Here is a 21923-nt window from a genome sequence, read left to right as displayed (position 1 = left end):
TCTCCAAGGTGTTGGAGAAATATGTGATTCTTGTCACCACGGAATATGTGGAAGTCAACCATGTGCTCCATCCCAGCCAGTCGGGTTTTAGAGCGAATTGTAGTACAGAAACCGCCCTACTGGAAGTCTCTGAGGCCATCAAGGACCCAGTAGATAAAGGAGGCAAAGCGATGCTGTTTCTGCCCAACCTATCTGCGGCCTTTGATACCAAGCCCCACGACCGGCTCCTGCAGAGAATTCAGGAGTGGCAGCCTCGGTGGCACGGTACTCAAGTGGTTTTCTTCCTTTCTGAAAGACCAACAGCAAACGATGTGGACTACGCCCTTTGGTGCCCCCATTCCACCCATGAAGGTATAGGGGTTCCTGAGGGCTCGATTCTGAGCCTGACACTCTTTAATTTATATATGGTCCGCCTCGTGCACCTAGCGGAGGCACACGGCGCGACAATAATATCATACGCAGATGATGCTCAATTGTTGTTTACTTGTGACAAGGGCGCTGATTTTAGAGGGGACGACATTAACATCTGCCTGTCAGAGGTGTTGTCCTGGTTACAACTGAACCAATTAAAGTGTAATTCGGAGAAATCAGAGATCATTTTCTTTGGTCCTTCTCCCTCTGATGTGTGGCGCCACTTGGGGCCTTTGGACATGTCCCCCCCTGCAACCTCAGTAAGGACAGTCAAGAACTTAGGGGGTCAAACTCGATGATAATTTGTCTATGAAAGCTCAGATCCAAACAGTCGCTGGCTCCTGCTTTGGCCTGTTAAAAATGCTAAAGCACTTTCTGCCCCTACTTCCGGTTACTCACAGGAAGACTGTAGTACAGGTTCTCATTGTGTCGAGGCTGGACTACGTGAACGTCCTGTACCTGGGCCTCCCAGAATATTTATTGACATGTCTTCAAGTGCGGCTTGGGCGATTCTCGTGCTAGAACCCAGAGCGCGGATGTCATCCCAGTTGAAAGCTCTGCACTGGCTGCCGGTCCGTAAGAGAATTCGGTACAAAGCTCTGGTTCTGGCTTTTAAAGCTCTACACGATACTGGTGCCTTTTATATTAGGAAAAGAGTTCAGCATTACATACCCCGAAGGACTCTGAGGTCCTCATTGCTGCAACAGGTGTCCATCCCCAAGTTCTCCTGCGCCCGCATAGGCGGTCGCCCCTTCCAAGTGCAGGCCTCCTGTCTTTGGAACTGTCTGCCACTGTCACTTAGACAGGTGCAGGATTTACTCACTTTCAGGATGCCGCTGAACACGTGGCTATTCCAGCAGTAGCCAATGAGCTAAGCGTTCCGTCTTGAGGTCTTTGAGTGCCGGGACACTCTATTGAGTTGTTGTGCGCTCTATAAGTACCAATTTACAATTACAATTTAATATTACAATTACATGTCATGATATATGTTCCTATAATAACAAACTTGCATCACTGTTGTTGAATTCATCTGATATGACCTCCCCTCAACCTCGAGTCAGAGGTACGTGGTCAGGCAGGCCCTGTGACCTATGCCTCAAGCAACTGATGGACAGATCACAGGTGGGGTGACACGTAAGCCTTAGACAAATGCGTTAACAGGAAAACACAGATCGATCCCACAGATAGACAGCGACACCACAATGGTTTTAGGAGATTGGCCCCAATAAAACATGTTTGGACGGAGGGGCGCCCACTCCCAAAACACCATAACCTCAGATGCCACACTAAGTTAGGAACACTCAGCCAACCAGAACACAGAATGCATACTACATGCAAGGATCACATGCTCCCCAGGCTGGACATGTGGACACGTACCCACTGGCCCCATATTGTGTCCATGAAAGGTCGAGACCCACCTACGCTTATTATCAAATGACCAGATTTATGGCCCTGTGACTAGGCTCAGATTTCTGTCTCCAAAGGAATGTACAAATGGCTTTATGATGCTTCATGCATTGTGTACAATGACAGACAAAATCACTGTGCCTTGAGACAGTTTTCAGACCCTGACTCTGTTGCCTGCTATCCCAGCCGCTGCGTTTAATTAAACCAACTCTTCCTCTTTTGCCAAACACCTTTTATTTTTTCACGGTAAATTCAGAATCAAGCACCATGCCTGCTCGAGCTTGGAACTCAGCCGTATTTAGTCCCTGGCCCTTTGAATTCCTGCCTCTGGTTTCTTTGCATCCAGTAAGGCACTTTAGCTGCATGTTGACGCGTTAGATCTCTTACCAGCGTTGCAACGTGTTATTTCTTCCGTTTCCTCACTTTCAGGCAGCGCCAGATTCTCTAATATTTTATGCACAGGCAGCGATAAAGCAGTACCCTGGTTCCAGCTGGTTCAGGTGATGAAACGGTTAATACCCGCAACTGCTTTTCCTCAAAAGGAGATTATTTGAAATTGCCATGAAGCAACAAACGACGACTAGTGATCAATGCGCACGAGATCTAGCGCATTAATAGTGAGAAAAAAAATCCTTGACACCCCCTTTTTTCTGTTAAAGTGAAATGCACCTCCAAGTTTGGGAACCTCGTTTCAGCAGAATAAAACTGTTGGCAAATTGATTTGCCAATGAAAGACAAAATTAACGCGCTCATCCTCAAAAGGCATAATTATTGATGTCAGGTGTTGTTGGTGCCCAGTTAGTTGCCTGTGTTTCTGTCAGTGGAATTGACGAGTAACACAACACACACCCTCGCAACAGAACCTTCCTCCTAGAGGTACCTGCTACAGTGTTTTAGTGCCAGGCTGTTACAGTATTCACGTGGTTATGTTTCGCCGTGCCTCATCCTTCCGAGAGGGTGGTGGGTGCCTGCCTTCTGCAAACCTGACGAGCGTTTTATTTTCCCAAGGCTGCTAAGCGCTACTTGCTCCGTATTGATCACACACCGAGAAGCCAGCAAACCTACAGCGTTAATTGGGTCCACAGGAATCCTCCCCCGGCCTCCCACCGCCCCCCTGGGACACGGCTTGCTTTCTGAGCACTAAACGTGCGCGCGGAGGCACGCTATGTGAGTGAGTGTAAGAGGAGGCATCGAGGCGCCCAGCGGATCTGGCACTGGAATGCGCCCGGCGCTTGGCAGCCCCTTCCTCGCCCCGACTGCTTATTTGAATTAGACTGCCATTCCCCTCTCACGCCTGCTCGCCCTCTCTCTCTCCCCCTCGCCGAAGCCCGGTCTGGAAAACTGCTGCTGCCCCAGAGTGCAGTTGCCTGGCTGTCCTGTCAGCATTGTTCTGCTGCTCATTTCATATGTATGTCACATCACGGCTCCATGCTCTCCTCCCCCCGCGCTCCCCTTCCCCCCACTGGTGCGCTTTCTCTCGCTCTCGCTTTTTTTCCTCCTCTCCCCTCTAGACAGGTTCTCGCCGAAGCCACCAGGCTGGGAGATTCAAACTTGTGCCGCCCCGTGCCCCCGCGCCGCCTGGGCACCATGTTGCCCGGACAGTTGCTGCCGGAGAAAGTGTGGTGGTGGGCTGCTGCTGGCTCTCGCGTCCTGTGAGGCGGCCGGTGGGGCTTGGCAGCTCTCGCCGCCTCTCGTTGCTGTGGTAGCCGGTGCCTCTGTGCGGAGCCAGGAATGGAGCTCGGTGCCCGGGCTGCCTGCTTTTGGGAGCAGTAGCGGACTCCACGGACTGGGGGGGTGTTCAGCAGCCATGTCCGGGGAGCTGACTCGGCGTGTTTTCTCGCACTTGCTCCGGTCAGAGGTAAGCTTTCCAGGATTCCTGCGCTACTTCTGCAAACAAGATGTGCCACTGTGTTATTCTAACATACAGATCCATATATATATATATAGGATTACTTCATGTTTTTACTGCGGGAACTGGAAATAGTATGGGAATATTGCACAGTGCACAGCTTTTGAAGTTCAGCAGAATTATGCATCTTCTGGCAGTAACACCTCGCTGACCTTATGTGGCACAGTCCCTTACCAGGCCCTCCGTGCATTAAACACGGGATACTCACACATGTGCTGTTATCTTCACTGCCCAGGCCACCATATTTTGTTACGTTTATTAAACTGCGCGAAAATAATATTCTGAGATTGTGCTAGGGGTGTGCCTGTGAAGAACCTAAAACATGTTCAGTGAGTTTAAGCGCTAGCTGTTGACACCTGTCGTGATCAGCATGTCGCGACTTTTAGTCGGTGATGCCAGTTCAGCCCTCCATCCTCGAGTTCAGCGACCTGGGACCACTACCCACGGAGGCTCAAAGCAAACCCAACACTCGTCCAGCCACACACCCACACGGTGTAGCGTGCTGTCCGTGTGGATAAGCGCTTCAGCGCCCCTTATAGGGGTAGTAAGCACTATACAGATGTTACAGTGCAATAACATCAGATGAACACCTGCCACTTATTTACCACGGTTCGAAACTGCTTGAGTGCGAGATGAAGCAGTGTATAAACCAGGTTATGCTTGTTATTAGCGTGTCACACGGCATCTCGTGTGTGTTCTGTCAGAGTCTCGTTTGCATTTCACTGACAAGAACAACCTGCGCCGAGGATGAATCAATAGTGTCAGCTTATGGGAGCTCGACCCCATGTGGCAGAGAGGTTCTAACTTTCTTCTGCCCTTGGTTCGTGCACCCACTTTTGCCAGGCAGCGCGGCGTGGCACACGCGCATTGCGACTCGGAACTATTTTAAAAAGATTACCTGGCTACGGTTGCTGCTGGGGACGGCTATTAACGGTTTCCACAGAGACCGGTTTAATGTGTGTGAGTGTTCGCGCGGAGGTGCGGGGTGGCTGCCTCTGCCGCTCGTGCCATCTGAAGGAGAACGGCAGCGTCTCCAGTTTGTGTACATCTGGCAGCCGAATGTTGGCAGCGTCTGTCCGACACCTTCGCTTTGTCTGTATAAACACAGCAGGGGTGTGTGTGTGTGTGTGTGAGGGGGATATGTTACTTACTGTCTTGTAACGTTGGAGGGCACCCGCACGTGCACAGCGAGAGAGCGTTCCAAAGTCCGGATTCCTTTCAAAGAGACAGCCCCTTATCTGGCATCGCTGGTATCTTGCATCTGTCCTGTGAGGCGAGATTAAAATATTTTGTTATGCTGCTCGGGTCTGGTTTTGCATACTTCCTGGGCAGTTACTGCAAATCTTAGCTCGCGTTCTGGTGCCATGCTACGTTCTGTGAACACTTCACTACTACCCTCCCGTGGTTGGTGTTGCGTTTTTGTGTTGTGTAAAAATTTGAGTGTGCCATTTTGGTGTGTTCTGTTGTGTCACGCGCCTCTGCTATATTATGTAATGTCTTTTAAGTCTATACTTTTACGTTGTGTCGTAACGTGTTCAGAAATGTGCATATATGGCACTGAAAATCTTTAAACAACTAAGCGCTTTGGGAAAGGGGTTTCCGGTCTGAGGGCCGAACTTGTAAGCTCATTCTCGAGAGCGCGTTACCTGTGCCTGACCAGCCCTGCTCACCCCTTAGAAGAACATGCGTAGTGTTGCAGGTTTCTACATTGTTTCTACATTACAGTCATCCCTCCCCCTTTTCATTTTGACAGCATCTCACATTAATTTTTAGTGTGCATTGTACCTGTCTGGTGGCCACATTGCAGATGTGTGCCCGAGTTTTGACTAGCAGCCATCATTTGGAACATGTGACGCATGTTTTTGTGAGTGTCTGCCTGTGAATAACAGCGCGCTTGTGTCCTGCATTGTCTCGAGCCTGTTCCACTGTTTCAAATAAACAGACTTCTAAAGGGAAATGAACATGTGCGGTTCAGCTCACACTAATCCCCTCCCGGATTCAGTTTCACCGCCCTGCAGACTCAGGGAGCTCTTTGTTTACATTGATTGTGACAGACTTGCCGTAGCTCTTAAGGGTTTACTCACAGCGCTGAGCTCTGTGCTTGAAGCACTGTGCTCCCAGCCAGAACATAGGTTTAAAGTCATGGAACAGCCACCCTGTCTGCACATAGTGCTTTTCATTCTAAGTGCTTCTCAAAATCTGTTCCGTGAGCTTATTGCGACAACAGAAACAGCCAATCACTTTTAGCTCCTCGAGACATGAAAGAAAACATATTGCAACTTAATAGTGTCATCCATTGTACATATTTGTTCCACTTAGTTTAGCGAATATGTCCTATACATTAGTTTCAATGCATGCATTTGAGTTGAAGTGTGTTGGATTGATTTTGGTTGGGCTGAAGTCGATGTGTTGGACTGGACTGAATTGGATGAGGCTGAGTTGGATTGGTTGTACTGGGATAGGATGTATGTGGTTAGTATGAATTGGGTAGGGTTAAGTCAGGCTGCATCAATGAGGTTGGGTAGGATTTGTTTGAATTGGATTTGAGTGGGTTGTGTTGGATATTTCTCGGCCTGGTTGACTTGACTTTGGTTGAGGTGAATTGGATTGAGATCTTTTGGGCTACGGTTAGCTTGTTGCTTTTGAATTTTGTTGGCTGAGGTTCCGTTAGGTTGGTTGCATTGGGTTGGAATGTATTTGGTTAGATTTGATGGGGTAAGATTAAACTGGGTTTGGATACATTTGGTGGGTTTGAGATGGATGAGATTTGTTTGGATTGGATTTTAGTTGATTGCGTTGGATATGCCTGGGCTGGGTTGAGCTGGCTTTGGCTGAGGTGAATTTAATTGGTTTGTGTTGGGCTGAGGTTGGTTTGTTGCATTTGAATTAATTGGATGAGGCTGAGTTAGATTGGTTGAATGGGGTTGGAACTATTTGGTTAGATTTGATTTGAAAAGGTTAAATGGAGTTCTATCAGGTAGGTTGGTTTGAGTTGGATAAGATTAGTTTCGAGTGCATTTGAGTGGACTGTGTTGAGTGTGCTTGGGCTGGGTGGAGTTGTCTTTGATTTAGTCGGATTGGATTGAGTTGTGTTGGATTTGCTTGGATTGGGCACAGGTTAGTTTGCTGGACTAGGATGAACTAGACGAGCTTGAGTTACATTGGTTGCACTGGGTTGAGATGCATTTGGTTAGAGTGCATTGAATGGGGTTGGGCTGGATTTGGATCAATTTGACCGGATTGGGATTGGTTGATTTTGATAGGATTTCTTTGCAAAGGATTTTTCTGGACGGAATGTGATTGGATTTCAAAGGGTTAGGTTGAGCTGGATAGGATTTGGTTGGCCTGAGTTAAATTAGATTACATTTGGCTCGGTTGGATTTATTTGCTATGGTTTGAGTTGGTTAGGGTTTAGGTTGTTTCTGCAGAATTCTGTTGAACTGAATGAGTCTTGAGTAGGGAAGGATGTGTTGGATTTAGTTCAGTTAGATTTCATTCAATTGGATTGGGGGTGGGCTGGAAATGGCGGGGTTGAATTTGATTGGATTGTTTTCTCCCAGGTTTACAAAACAGTAATCCTTTCTACTACTGTGTATGCAAGTAAATAACTGGCAGTCACAGTAGCATTCAACACACGTTTTTATTGCTTGTTGTACTGGGTGCACCTTAAAAATCAAAGGATAGAACATCAGATTTACGGGACATTAAAAAATTGAATGAAAAGAGGTTTTGTTTTACTGTATAAGCAAGGGTCATGTGACCTCTTTCACCACATGGCTGATGCATCAGGAGGCCGCACTGCTGGGAGAGCTGCTTGAAGTGGCTTTATGACATCACCACGGGGGGTGGGGCGGGTGTTGTAATGTCAACACATGTCAACCACCAGTAGAAGGAAGGATTCTAACTGTGACTTGAAAGCTACATGTTTCAAAAAGCTGAAAATAAAAAAAGCATTTAAATTGAAATTTATAATCAGTCCATTACACTTCCATGTGTGGCGTCTTGAATTTTTATGCGCATGTACATTTACTACTGAAGGCATCGCATGGCCTTGTTTTATGTCCTATAAAACGCTTAGTGTGTGGCAAAAATCCCTTACCTTATGCCTTGTTCCTGTATTTTTGCAAGCACATCAATTTCAGCCACATACGCTGTTCAGATTCTTGCACGCTTGTTGCCTAAGCAAAAAAGGCATGTATGTGGTTTGTGGGCAAGCGGTCTGTGAACCTCAGGTAGCCATTCCTGGACTCTGCTTCAGCCTGAAATTCTTCAGTAGCGGGGGAACAACAGAAGGGCTGGTGTGGAAATGAAGGCAGAGGCCACTGACCTTTGACAGGTTGAAAGCAGAAAGGTTGTCATGTCAGTGATCTGCTATTAAGGTTGCATCGTGTGTTTTACGATTGTGCCGAGTGTGTGTGTGTGCCACACACTCAACTCCCCTCTGTGTCCAGGAAACTTACAGTGTATACATTTTATCTGTCCAGTCTGGTTTTCCCGATCAGCATGCAAGTATGAGTGTGATACAATGTGACTTCTTCTCCATGCACTAACACATATGCCACACAATTAAGTTTGCTTTAAAAAAAAATTAGACCTCCCCCCCCCCCCCCCCCCCCTCGCCCTACAGGTTCACAAAAACAAGGAGTCTTTTGCTTTTTCCACGTCTGATTGCTACTGTCGACCTTCACCCCTTTAGTCCTCTGATGACGTCACATTCGCTGCCATTATGCATGAACTGTACAGATATTCAACCTCTGCTTTAATAGATGCACTTACAAAAGCATGCTCTGATCTGCATACACTTATATTGAAATGAAACTGAGGGAATGTGTTAAACGCTCTCGTGCACACAAGGCTTTGTCCACCGAACGGAAAGGCAGATGATTCATTTATCTGATGCGAACGCCACGTTAGCGCGCCTTGGAGTGCCTGAAAGGTCATTGAAGGACACGGTGGCGGTAGGCCACGGGGGAGACGGCTGGTGGACATACTTCTGAAGATTAGCCTGACCCACACTATTCCCCTCAGTCGCTGCAGCATGTGTTAAGAAGAACAATGCCCTTCACTACCCGTGTATTGCATTCAGCACGACTGAAGTGTGTTTTTTTTTAATTTATTGCAGCTAAAAACGTGTTTACATTGGAACGGTGTCAACTGTTCGTCCTGCTTTCATTATGTTTTCGCCTTAATTATTTCATTGCAATATGACAAAAATCCGCTTCTCGCGGTTTCTGAGCTGCAAAGCTGCCAGAAGGCTAATAAATACACAAATTGCACCTTTTTTCAAAAAGGGGCGCACCTGAGCTGAGTGTGTATTCTGCAGCAGACACAAAATGTCGGTAGTCGCGAAAAAGAGTGTGGGAGCCTGAAACCCATTAGCATTGCATTTCAGAGGGGCTCAGTGGCTCATGCCCGCAGACTTAGTGTGGGGGAGGGGAGGCCTGCCAAGATCCTCTCAGCGTGGATTTCCCTCAAGACTGGAGGAACCCCGGCTTCAAAGTATTGCTGGAAGGCGCATACTACTGCGCGAGATGCCACCAATCATTGCGTCGCATGCATGGATGCGGTGTAAAAATCAATCCGCACCACATTGGTTGATGCAACCTAACCTGCTAGCTAACGTGGAAAAAGATGAATATTTTCTTAACCAAAATTAGGATTACATTGACCACTATGGGAACAATTGCGAGTTGAGCGGGTCAGTATTCTTGGATGGGACACCGCTCTGCCCAATTATTAGCAGCTTGTACTGAATGGATTCTGTTTAACTGAATAATTCAGGGTTTTAGAGGCGGCCAGGGCAACATGGTAGGATGGTGAATTTAGGAGTATAAAATTGAGTGGCAATCAAGTTTGGCTCGTATATTGCTAGCAACATATCCATCAAGTGACCAGAAGCATTTATGAGTGTGAGTGTAGTGGTACTGCATGGATTCGGTTTTACACACTCTGTCAGGCCTTCATGAACTGGCCCTGAGAGGTCCAACTCTCTTTAGCACAAAAAAGCAGAGCGAAGCACTTTCAAATGATAGAAATTGCAAATGAAAATGACCTCAGTATTCCCAATCTAGATGTTTGGAAGCCAAATCACCAAGGAAAGTAAGAGTACATGAGATAGTACGGCAGGAGTAGTGTTTTACATCCTCTGACGCGCCTTTGGGCATCGGCCCCAGAGTGTCTTCTGTCGAATGTCTCTGGGACTCCCTCGTTCACCATTGACTGTGGAGCCGGATAGCATAGCAACAACTTTTCTTCTGGTGTCCTGTGTTCCTCGTGCCCCCAGTTTAAGATGTTAAAATGGACCAGCTGTGCTCCAGAGGTGTTTATTGACACTGAAAGTGTACATTCCTGAGTATTTAGAATTCATGAGTGCTGCAGAGATATGTGAAATATGCAAACTCTGTTGTCTGTATACGTACCTCTGTGACGTGTGGAAGAAGACAATTCGGGTGAAACGGTGAGGTAGGGATAATTTCTTTTTGGATTGAATTGAGTGAGGGCGGGGTCACTGATATATGTGGGCCTGTGCTTTGTGACCCCTGTTTCTAAAGGAGGCAGCAAGTCATAGTGGCACATCGTGAATGCGACATTGGGGGGAGCATGCAGCAGTCAACTGGATCGATATATGTCTTTTCTGATGGCCCCAGCCTGCACAAGCAAAGTGTAAACAGACAGAAATTGACAGTTCACTGTGTGCATACAGGAGTCAGTAACTGCTGCATGCTTTTGTGAGTGACGTCTCATGTCACTAAGATGGAGCAATGCAAGGGTTCACAAAATGTGAGTTGCAAATTGCAATGGGCATTGTGTGCTGGGATTTGTAACTCCACAGTGCTGATGTGGCCCAGGCGACCTGTGTCTCAGAGGTAGCACTGCTGTCAGTTCTTATACTCACTCATCCATAACCTTGGTGAATATATGAGTGAAGTGACTCTGAGATAAAATCATTGCGAGGGAAGCGGAGGGATGGTTTCTAGCAGAGGTAAGAATGGAGCTTCCAGTAGAGGCCAGGTAGACCATCTTGAGGCTGACTAAACTATAGAGAGAAGGAGCGCCGAAATTATCAGTGTATATCACAATCAATTATTGCAATCGTTCTAAATAATAGGTCCTCAGGCAGTGGATTCAATACAAAGTTCTTCTTCTTTATTACAAATCAACAGAAATTCATTTCAAACTGCTGGACTCTCATTTCCAGTAGCTGAGCTGTGCTCCATAATTTAGATCGAACTCCACAATTTAAATCAGCCAACGCGTTTCGTCCTAAAAGGGCATCATCAGGGCTGAAATAATAAGATAAATAAAGAAAACATATCAAAAATTGTTCTTGTTACAGCTTCATAATCACAAAAATCCAAATTAACCCATCCATTATACATTCTTATAGAAAGGACATCACCTGCCTATATCCATTCTAATTTTTTCTAAGTTAAGATGGGGAAGATAAATTGTTTATGTATATATGCAAATATCATAATCTCAATATCATCAAATATTGTATCATAATTCATGAAACTACGGAAATATTAAAAAAGGGAAATAAATCACGTCTTGAGGCTGATTCTGGCCCACTTCCAGTAGATATACACGTTAGTCAAGAGTCTTTGCCTCTCATTCAGACAATAACATTTATTGAAATGCCAAGCCAAGCTGGGTTTGGTGGCTTAGTGGACTAAAAAGTTCACTATATGGGGTTTGTGTTTCACCTCTTGGTCGCAGGTTCAAAGCCCGGTGGGTCCACTCAGCCTTTTATCCTGCTGAGGTCGATAAAATGAGTACCATTGAGTTCAGCAACAATAAACATCTATTATTCAGCGCCAAGCTACCATGCTTGATTATGAGGCGGCCAAGTCATGTTGTGTTTCTGTGTCTCACAAGGGGATGGACCTTTGATGCCTACAAAACAGAAGTGCTTTGGTTCAAAATTCGCCAGGTTCTGGGATTGTATGCCCGGTCCTCTGTTAATTTTTTGTGCTTATCCATTGGTTCTGATGTGCAGATGTTTAATCAGTTTCAGAAATGGTGGATCCTGTTGTTGTCAAGCAGATACATATTTCCAACCTGTGGAGATTACGCCCTCACTGTAATGGAAAATAGAATAAATGTCACACTGCTTGGAGACTGTCATCATAGCAACTCAAAGGATCAGTGTGGCCTGGGCATCAAAGAGATGACTCCAGCTACTGTGACATTCATTTTAAGATGTAGCAACAGCAACATAGAAAAAAAGGAAAAGGGAATTTTAACTATGCCTGAGCACTAAAAGGAATCAACAAAATCAACCATGGCCATTTAATATGTAGAATATCCTAAATTAATATAGTGGGGAAATTTAGACCTGAAAGCTAGTAGTAAAAAAGGAGCAATTAAAATGTGTGTCTGTTTTAGCCCTCACGCAGTTGAGTGCAAACTTGACTCACTCCTCTATATGCATAAGGCACTAGGACATGTGGCCTCAAGGACAAGCAATGAATGCATTCGGTAAAAGTGGTCCCAATTTGCGCAAAAACTTTTACCGAGTGCTTTGGTATTTGGGGAACTAACCTGTGTACTAATAAGTCGGTACACAATTCAACCTACCTCCTAAATATTAAGTAGGTACTTATCAAATTTAAACCAACTACGATTCACTGCCATTCACAGGAATTGTGGCCTGCTGGAGTCAGTAGACCTCCATGCCTGTGATTGCTTTTAAATAGAGCAATCATTAAAAAACAAAACGCAACCCATTTTCTTTAACCCCTTGTGTGCTCATGACGAGCCCAGCTCGTCATGAGGCACAGTGGAGCTGTGCTCAAGACGAGCTGGGCTCGTCATAACGGTCGCGCCACTCCCACGCGTAATTGATTCCCCACCTGTGCGGGAGAATCAATTAGTGGGCGGAGTTTTGACAAGCCCAGCTCGTCATGAGCACAGCTCCACTGTGCCTCATGACGAGCTGGGCTTGTCACGAGCACAGCACCTCTGCCGCCACCCCCCCCCCTCCGCAGCGGGGGAATTACCCCCGCGGCAAAGGGGTTAAACAAAAACGGGATACGTTTAAAAGAAAATGAAAAGTTTTACAAACTTTTTTTAAAACATTCACAAAGGAGCAAGGCTCATTGGGGACCTCTTTCCATTTGTGAATGAGTCAACGCCTCCATTGAGGTATTGGTGTAATGTTAATGTTCTGCGGCCGGATTTCAGTTCCAAAACATAAATACAAACCATAAGAAATCTGTATTTGGAAGGGACGGCCTAAGCAGGTCCCTTCCAAATACTGATTCGATACGGTTTCCTAAACCCAATTAATGATTCAGAAAACCTTTTCAGAATTGTTATAAATGGGTTCAGTCAATTGGAAAAAGTCTGATTTACTGAGGGTTTGTGAACGCTAAAACCCTTGGTACATGAGGACCCGAGCCATCCTCAGTGGTGCTTACCAATGTAAAACAGTAAGTTATGTCTAACAACACTTGCAAAATTGGTATCAATATCATCTGAGCATGTTATTCCTCAAATTGTACACTTACAATACTGCTGAAAAGCATGCCTGATAGGTGTCATAAATGTTACATGGGCCGCTGTATTTTTGCACTCAGTTACCCTGTGAGTTTTATTTTATCTTAACCAAAATGCAGGTTAGCCACCGGTAGCGTGTGCGGCAGAGGCTTAGTAGTGGATATATCCCTAGTGCGAAGTTCTCAGTGCGGGCTACGGCAAGGCGAGCTCACAGTGGGCTAAGGCGAGGGCTTGCTGCAAGGTTTCGAAGAGCTAACAGGGGACTTTGGACTGGTCTTGAGCTGCTGCCCCCAAAATAATCTTTCATTAAAACATACTTTCTTCAGCCCCATGAGAACATCTGGTTTTCTGTGTCCAGATCCTGAGTATACGAATCATCCACTAATCAATCCTTTTGTGTTGCGGAGTAGCGTGCTATTCGCCGAAAAGTGCTTCGGGGTAGCAACCGCTATGTAAATACAATTAAATTACTGGAGAAGAAAACTGGAACCAAGGAACATCTGCACTAAGTCTCTAGGTTGAAATTTAACCCCACAAAAATGGCTGATATGGCCTTAGTTCTGGTACTGAATCAACTGACAGATGCATGTTTTTTTAGAAGAGGGAAATGTCAGAGTAGGTGTCGAAAAGTGAACTGTATTTGTGTATTGGAAGGTAGTTGGGTCTTTATGTGTGAGAAAGGGGTTTCCCAATCTTTGTCTCATCGGTCAGGTCACAGAGTCTGCCTGTCTTGCTACAGTATTTTGATGTCTTAGTGGGTCATGTGAAAAGTGTTTTTGTCTCATTAATTCGTCAATCAGTGATGGGTTGGCTTGTTGGGGAATACTTGTACAGAGTTTCATGTCATTGGAGAGATATTCTGGAACATGGTTTGGGGCAGGGATCAATTCAACTTAGTAGGAAGTGGAATCCAATTTGATAAGACACTCCCCAGCAAGGTTTGGCTTACTGAATCTTAACTCTTAAAGCTTGGTGTTTGGCCTTGGGGCTCGCCATTGCAGTGCCATGCCCAAACTCCCCCACAGAACATTTAATGCTTTCTTAGTGAGACACATAGTAGGACACAGGGATTTCAGTTTTCACATGCTTACACATCAACATTCTGCTATTCCCTTGCTTGATCCCACATCCAAACATGAATTGTCCATGATGCCATTAAATGAGCCAGCTAACAAACACCCCATCAACCAGCAGCAGAAGTGGGAGCTTCAAACATGTTACTGTGTAGCCACACCAGCATGTAGAATACATGTATGTTCTATATGATTTTCTAAAACGTCATGCGCATACTCTATGCTGCAGTGTATGAAACTAATGCAATGAGTATGCACTCTCTTTGTGCATATAAGCGATGTTGGAGTTAATTTTTCCTCTCTGCGTTACTTAAGAAGCAACCTAATTTGATCCACGTGTTTGCAAAATATTTCAGTCTTTAGACTGTGCTATTTTATTAGTATCTATGAAGTTACTCAAAGATTTGCATCACTTTGTATGTAAAGTGCTATTGACTAGTTATTGTTCCAATAACAATCGCAGTCAATTACTTCCTTAAAGTCGAGCGCATGCGCACATCTTTTAGTAACAGCTTTGCTCCAAGGAGTATATGCCTATGCAAAATATATTCTTTGCATTTTCACTCAAAGGGCTTACTGACTGAAGCACCTCCTCTTCTTAGAGCTCCTCTTCCCATCATGCATCTTATCTCCCTGTAGAACATGCACGTTTGTGGGTGGTAATAAAAGGTTCTCTCTATCCTGTGCTGCATATCCAACAATCACCAACAAAAGATGTTCTAGGATGTTCATTTGACTGATGACATCTGCTTGGGTTTTGAAACCTATTGTGACATCATTCACCGGATGGCCCCGGTAAAATACCTAAACGCGCATTCTGATGCTCACTGCAAAATTCGAAATGGAAGAACTTGAAATTATAAATTGTAGTGCATTCCGAAACAGAACCAGTCAATGGAGCTTGCGGCAAGCATGCATATAGACTTCAGAATAGTCTTCATAGTGTTTAAGCAGTTTGCGCTTCTGCGTCTTTGCATTATAACTGAGGAAAGGATGCGTGATTCGTTAAGCCCCTCCCCCTACTCCATGAGTGGCCAGTCCTCACTTCATTCTTCTACAGGCCTCATATTCTTGCAAACGTTGCCTCGTTTGCCTGTCACAGGCTGTCAATGGAAAGTGTAGACAGTCCACCTGGCAGGTTCAAGGGCAGCTCTGAGAATTGTATGGTGGCAGACATGTTGTTTTGACATTGTATTCCGTTACGCTCTGGCACGGGGTCCCCTGGCCCTGTCTGCGCGTGTGATACAAATGCATAAATAAATAACAATAACTGCTTCTGGGGAAGACCACGCTTTGGGAATGGCAGTGCCGCCTGAGCTGCTTCAGTGACGGCAGGGACTTATCTGTTTTGTTTTTATAAGCTAGCTTAGCCTTCCCTTGGCTTTGAAGCGAATGGCCTCTTTCTGAGCACTTGCTTGTGTTGGTATGGAGTGGGACGACACACAAAGAATCAAGCAGCACAGAAGGTCTCCCCTACCAGCATGCATGGTCTATTCACGTAGAGCTGCTGACTCCAGGGGGATGGGCGTGCTAGCCTTCATGGCTTCACAAGATCTCATAGATTTGGTGGGGAGCCTTGCATGCGGTATGTCTCACTCGTTAGCGAGGGCCCATTGCTGGCATAGAGTGGTACACACAAGCTGAGACGTTATGCCTTGAATGATAGGGTTGATTAAACAGAGGAATATAAAGACGCCATAGCCTTTAACAGTTGCATAATGTCTTCACTTTAATTGTGTAAGAAACAGTTACACCACACCATTATTCCATCTTCTCCATTAATGGTTACAGGAGAATGTTGAGGCAGTAGATACTCCCTCCATCACTTTACTTTTGCAGTTAGCTTTTGATTCAGTTGGGACAAACCCAAGCACCATTTGAATTCTAAACCAATGTTTTCCACGCATGCGTCTTCCCTCTGGAAAAATGTGAAAAGTTATATATTCGCATGAGCTTCACACAGTTCACAAAAGAGCAATCTACACACGTTCTACCTGGATGCATGCAGATATAATAGGAGTACATGCACTTTGACTGGGTTGACAAAAGTGAGCATCCCTAGGGTAATGTTAGTGGAATAGCAGTGGAAACACACTGCAAATTAGATATTCTTCCACACAGAATAAACTTTTGAGAAACTCTCAGACATCATCTTTTGTACATACCAAACTTAGCAGGACATCTAGAAACTACTGGGGGAATTTGCTTTATTGCTTAAGTGATTGAAAGCATGGATGATTAATGAGGAATTGGAATCAAATTGTGGGTGTAATTAGAGCTAAAAATATAGGAAATTACACTAATCACTCCTTTCCAATTGCCACTAACTCTATTAGTTTACTATCCATTTTTAGAATTAAAGTAGGTCAATCTGCGAAACAGATGTCAACTAGCCTCTAACCCAGAGTCCATTGGCCAGGCTTTGGCCGTGCATTCACTAACAGCAATATTCGTTTTACACATGTGAACATACTGTGAACTCTCGGTTTGCAAGATCCGTCAACGCGACAACTCATAATCACAACCCCACTAACATTGTTTCTTTCTGCCCCACTCTGCTCAGGCATTTTTTCTCTATATTCCCTACTTAATCAATTGTGCACCTTTTATCCCCTTCCTGTTCATTTAGAATCACATTGATCTTTTCCTTGTGGATGCATTCTGTCTTTTTGTGTCTCTCTTGTTAGTTGTCAACTTTATTTACACAAAGTCCAAGTGGCTGAATCATATAGGAAGTTGGTTGGCTTCACTGATACTTAGGCACGAATGCTTTGTATAGCATTGTGGACTGAAATGTGTTGCCTGAATGGAGAATCCAGCAAAGACCTTACAAAAGGGCAAACTGAGGAAGTTCCCATGTTCTACCATGCTGCATCGTGTGAAAGGTTATATGCGCATGCGCTTCACACAGTTCACAAAAGAGCAATCTACACATGTTCTACCTGGATGCATGCAGATATAATAGGAGTACATGCACGTTGACTGGGTTGACAAAAAGGGAGCATCCCTAGGGTAATGTTAGTGGAATAGCAGTGGAAACACACTGCAAATTAGATATTCTTCCACACAGAATTAACTTTTGAGGAACTCTCAGACATCATCTTTTGTACATACCAAACTTAGCAGGACATCTAGAAACTACTGGGGGAATTTGCATTATTGCTTAAGTGATTGAAAGCATGGATGATTAATGAGGAATTGGACTCAAATTGTGGGTGTAATTAGAGCAAAAAATATAGGAAATTACACTAATCACTCCCTTCCAATTGCCACTAACTCTATTAGTTTACTATCCATTTTGTCTGAGAGACAGATGTCAACTAGCGTCTAACCCAGAGTCCATTTGCCAGGCTTTGGCCGTGCATTCACTAACAGCAATATTAATTTTACACATGAACTCTCGGTTTGCAGGATCCGTCAACGCGACAACTCGTAATCACAACCCCACTAACATTGTTTCTTTCTGCCCCACTCTGCTCACGCATTTTTTCTCTATATTCCCTACTTAATCAATTCTGCACCTTTTATCCCCTTCCTGTTCATTTAGAATTACATTGATCTTTTCCTTGTGGATGCATTCTGTCTTTTTGTGTCTCTCTTGTTAGTTGTCAACTTTATTTACACAAAGTCCAAGTGGCTGAATCATATAGGAAGTTGGTTGGCTTCACTGAATGCTTTGTATAGCATTGTGGACTGAAATGTGTTGCCTGGATGGAGAATCCAGCAAAGACCTTACAAAAGGGCAAACTGAGGAAGTTCCCATGTGCTACCATGCTGCATCATTTCCAACCAGATACTCAAATACTGGGTGTCATGGCAACCAAGCTGGTAAGACATCCCAACATGATATGGGCTTAGTATTGGTACAGCCATCTGTATACAACTGGGGGTGGTCAGAAAATAGCCGTGCGTCGGTTATGCCAGTGTCTTGTGCACATTGCAAAGAAGTCCAGTGTTCCCTGACATCACCCTGAGCGTAATATAACTTTCGCCACATCCTGCTCCTCTGTATGGATGGGACATCAGGCTACTTGGACCGTGTTTTCTGGCTGTCCATGAAGGCTGTCAGAGCCATGAGTTGCAGTGGGGAAATGTTGCCTCTATTTGTGGTTGCGCCACTTCCCTTTCCCGCTACTGGAAATCCCAGTCAAGGACCTCCGGCAGCTGGGAAAGGAGATGTGGACAGCCCTGCTGAAAACAGCACAATACTAAGCAGAGTAACCAGCAATTGAGACTGACATGTTTTATATAAATGGCTCGTGCTATTATTAGGGGCTGCAGGAACACACCATGATGTGAATGATACGGCTGCTCAATAACACTGTGTTAAGGGGCGGAACTTATTGCTCACCCTGCGCAGGAGCTCTCATTAAAGACAGGTTGTTAGCCCATCTAGGCTGTCACACGTCTCGGTATCCCTGCGCCCGTGGCATTGAAAGCTCTCGCGCTAATATAGTCCCCGGCAGCAGCGGAGTGCGCATTCTCCCGGCGCGCGACGAGACCAGCCCCGGCTTCATTAGAACACGCTTCCTCGAAAGTACTTTGCATACCCTAATTACAATACCAGCGCTAAGCATGATTGGCTTTCAGATTGTTTCGACCACATTTTCAGTTAATGAGTGAATTAATTTCTCCTTTTCGGAGATTTCACCTTTCGAGTATGGAAGTTCAAGCCCAGCAAAACGCGGAATGTGTTTGGTAAGGAGTAATAGATTCAAATTAGGATCTGAGAGGGGGAAAAAAAAGCAAAAACATATGTTTTTAAAATGTTACTTGCGCGCCTGAGCACAGCTCCTTTCAAGCTACACAAACACCTGCCAACATGAAAGGCTGCTGTCCATCAAGACACAATGGGAATGGAGAAAACCTGGGAGTGTGCCCAATGCGGGACTTTTCTATCTTTTGATGCGTGCTATTCCACGGTGAACAGGCTACTTATACAATGTAATGTAGATTTTCGCGTTAATATTCAAGTAAAACGTGCCTCGATCACACCAATATGGACAAGACACAGAGACTCAAGATGTCCTCTGCCCCTCTGAGTGTTTCAGGTGTATTGTGTACTGTAGAGCTGTTCTACAATGGTTGGAAAACACGGCTTTTTGACTTGCCTGCCGCTGACTGCACCTACTACGCAAAGTAGACGTATTGAGAAGAAAAGGGTGTGGCCAATGAATTTAATTTTCAACAGTCTGGACTGCTGAAAGCTTGGTGGCGCTTTCACTTCCTGGAAGCAGCCCAACCTATGGCTTAGCGCGGGTATAGATTTTTATATTGAATAGATTATCTATCAGCAAATGACTAAAGGAGCTTCATTCTACACACTGGCAAATTTGTGGAGGCTGTTACTCACCTGAGCAATGGATACTGATTTGTCTGGTGTATTATTCTACTTATGTGGAATTGTCGATTTTGTGGCATAGTGCAAAAAACGACCTGCAAGTGGACTTATGCCTAGCAGACCCATGTTGATATGGGTTGCTGTGACTCTTTGCCATTCTTCCTCCCTCCATACTAAACTATATCCAGGCACACACGCCGGCTACCCCCTTCCTGAGCACAGTGCTATTTTATGACTTTATCTTTGATGGTGTTAAATTTAGCGCCTTTCTGTGCGGCTGGAGCAGGTAACACAGTTTATACCATCTTAAGTGATAATAAGTGTGAGAAGTTGGCCTGGTATATGCTGTCCACTAATTATAGTGGGCACCCTGTACCAGTCCAAACAACCCCTTATGGATGATTGGTTAAAGACAACCTTTATTGAAAGCTATCCTAGTGGTAGCTATGGAGAGCAGCCTTCAGGCTAAGTCTTGAAGGAATGTAAAGCAGCTTGTTTTACCAGTCTATAATCTCTTGAATGGCTACATGAAAGACAACCACACCAGGTATGTATATAAAATATATGTATTTATTTCTAAACACACCCTCCTAGTCTCTTTATGAGGCTAGAGGTCAAAATACATAAGTTACACTTCAAATATGATAGTAAAATAGCACAAATACACGTCAGGCCCTATGGGCGAGCCATACCATATACTAAAATAGTGGTATAAGAGCCACGACTTAACTAGACACAAGGCCTAGAGCCTGTAGAATCGCTGGGACCCCAAGGAACCACCCAAGGTAGTGACACAGGGGACCCACGGGGCCGTGTGCAGTGTGAGAACACAGCCGCGAGCTCCCGTTGCTACTATGTGGAAAGTCGTGGTTAGATTTTTAAAGATTAGGGACACATAGAATTGAGTCAAGACCAAACCCTTTGGGACTTAGGAAGTTCTAGGGTCAACGCCCACGGGAGCACCGGAGCACTCGTGTTACCTCATCCAGGGAAGCCGGGTGCATAGGTGTCAAATGGTGTTGGGTCGCGTCGTCGATTTCAATGGGAGCTGGCAAAGAAGTGCTGCTGCCGGGAAGATCCGAAGTGTCCGAAGAGATCCAAGCCTGGATCGAAGTCAAGAAGAACCTGAAAGCAGAGGGGATAGAGTCTGGGTCACTTGCCAGTGACCAGGAGGACGATAGGCGGATGCCCACTGATGTCGGGTGATTTCAGGGGAAGAAGGTGAAGCTTGACTCTTCAGCCACGAGGACCAGGAGGTGTTGAGGATGACCAGGAGCTGGATTCAAGTTATCCCACGAAGGATGTCGAGTGCTGCAGCATTGGTGCCCGGATTGGACACAACAAGCCTTGGCAACAGCAACCCACGCAGAAAGGAGAAAGATGCTTCGGTACAAACCAGCAAGGTCTGAGGGACTCACCACTTGGTAGGGAGTCAGGGCACATCTGGAGCAACCATGGAATCCCAAGGAAAATCAAAGTTACCCCCTCAGGGATCCACCAGTAGACGGACCAGGGATCGCGAAGGGACCTTAAGAGGAAACACAAAATGGCGGCCCACGGGTCACTCGGGGTGACTAGGTTGACAATCTTCAGTGGATTCTCAGCTCGAGGTGGGGGCTACAAGTAACCCCAAGCACGACTTCAAGATACGTCGAGAAGTCAATGCACTTGCAAAAGTGCACGGTGACCAGGAGTTCCGGTTCCACACTACTCACGAGGGCTGTGGGTCTCAGCTTTGCTGGGGACTCGGGTCGGCCTCTGAGATGTCTGGAAATCCTCTTCCTGGGTTGCAAATACTTCGGAGTCCGGCGGGAGCTTCGGAGATGCAGACCAACAAAATGCTTCATTGGTGCCTGCCAAGCAGGGAAGTCACTCCTTGACCCCAAGGGAGATATCTTCAGTCCTCTAGTCTTTAGTAGAGCGTCGAAGTTCCAGGATTCAGCTTCAGAGTTTCATCCAGGGATATCAAAGTTCTGGTTACAGAGGTTCCTTACTTATACCTAAGGAAGGGGTTGGGCTTACTCTAGAGACCCAACTATGGGAGGGTTTGGAAAGAGGGGTGGCTACACCCATTTCCTTTGTCCAGTTTCATGCCAGAGCAGGGGCTGGAAGCCCCTGAATCGGTTTGTGCTGGACTATGCACGGGGACACCAAATGTGCCCCCAGTGCAGGACTTCAAAGCACTCTGAGAGTGCTCCCACCCAGCCCCAATACACAACATCCTGTCTGGGAGGTGGTTACACCTCCCTGTGACAGGAAACCTATTTTCCAGGCCTCCCCT

The 21923-nt window shown here is 45.6% G+C and overlaps 1 protein-coding gene across 4 annotated transcripts in view; it reads left to right on the top strand.

The window, feature by feature from the left end:
* The first annotated feature begins 3108 nt into the window (after window positions 1–3108).
* FAT3 (FAT atypical cadherin 3) overlaps window positions 3109–21923 on the top strand; it is a 748816-nt gene continuing 730001 nt past the window's right edge. For 3 of the 4 annotated variants that reach the window (XM_085623130.1, XM_085623128.1, XM_085623127.1), the window contains exon 1: window positions 3110–3676. The gene's annotated coding sequence lies outside the window, so the exon portion shown is untranslated. Of the gene's footprint in view, window positions 3677–21923 lie in introns of all 4 variants that reach the window. The other variant, XM_085623129.1, reaches the window with a different exon arrangement.

The sequence above is a fragment of the Triturus cristatus genome, chromosome 8 (genome assembly GCF_964204655.1).
Source record: "Triturus cristatus chromosome 8, aTriCri1.1, whole genome shotgun sequence".
Classification (NCBI taxonomy): domain Eukaryota; kingdom Metazoa; phylum Chordata; class Amphibia; order Caudata; family Salamandridae; genus Triturus; species Triturus cristatus.
The sequence above is the reverse complement of the archived record's forward strand: the minus strand, read 5'-3'. Positions and strand labels throughout refer to the sequence as shown.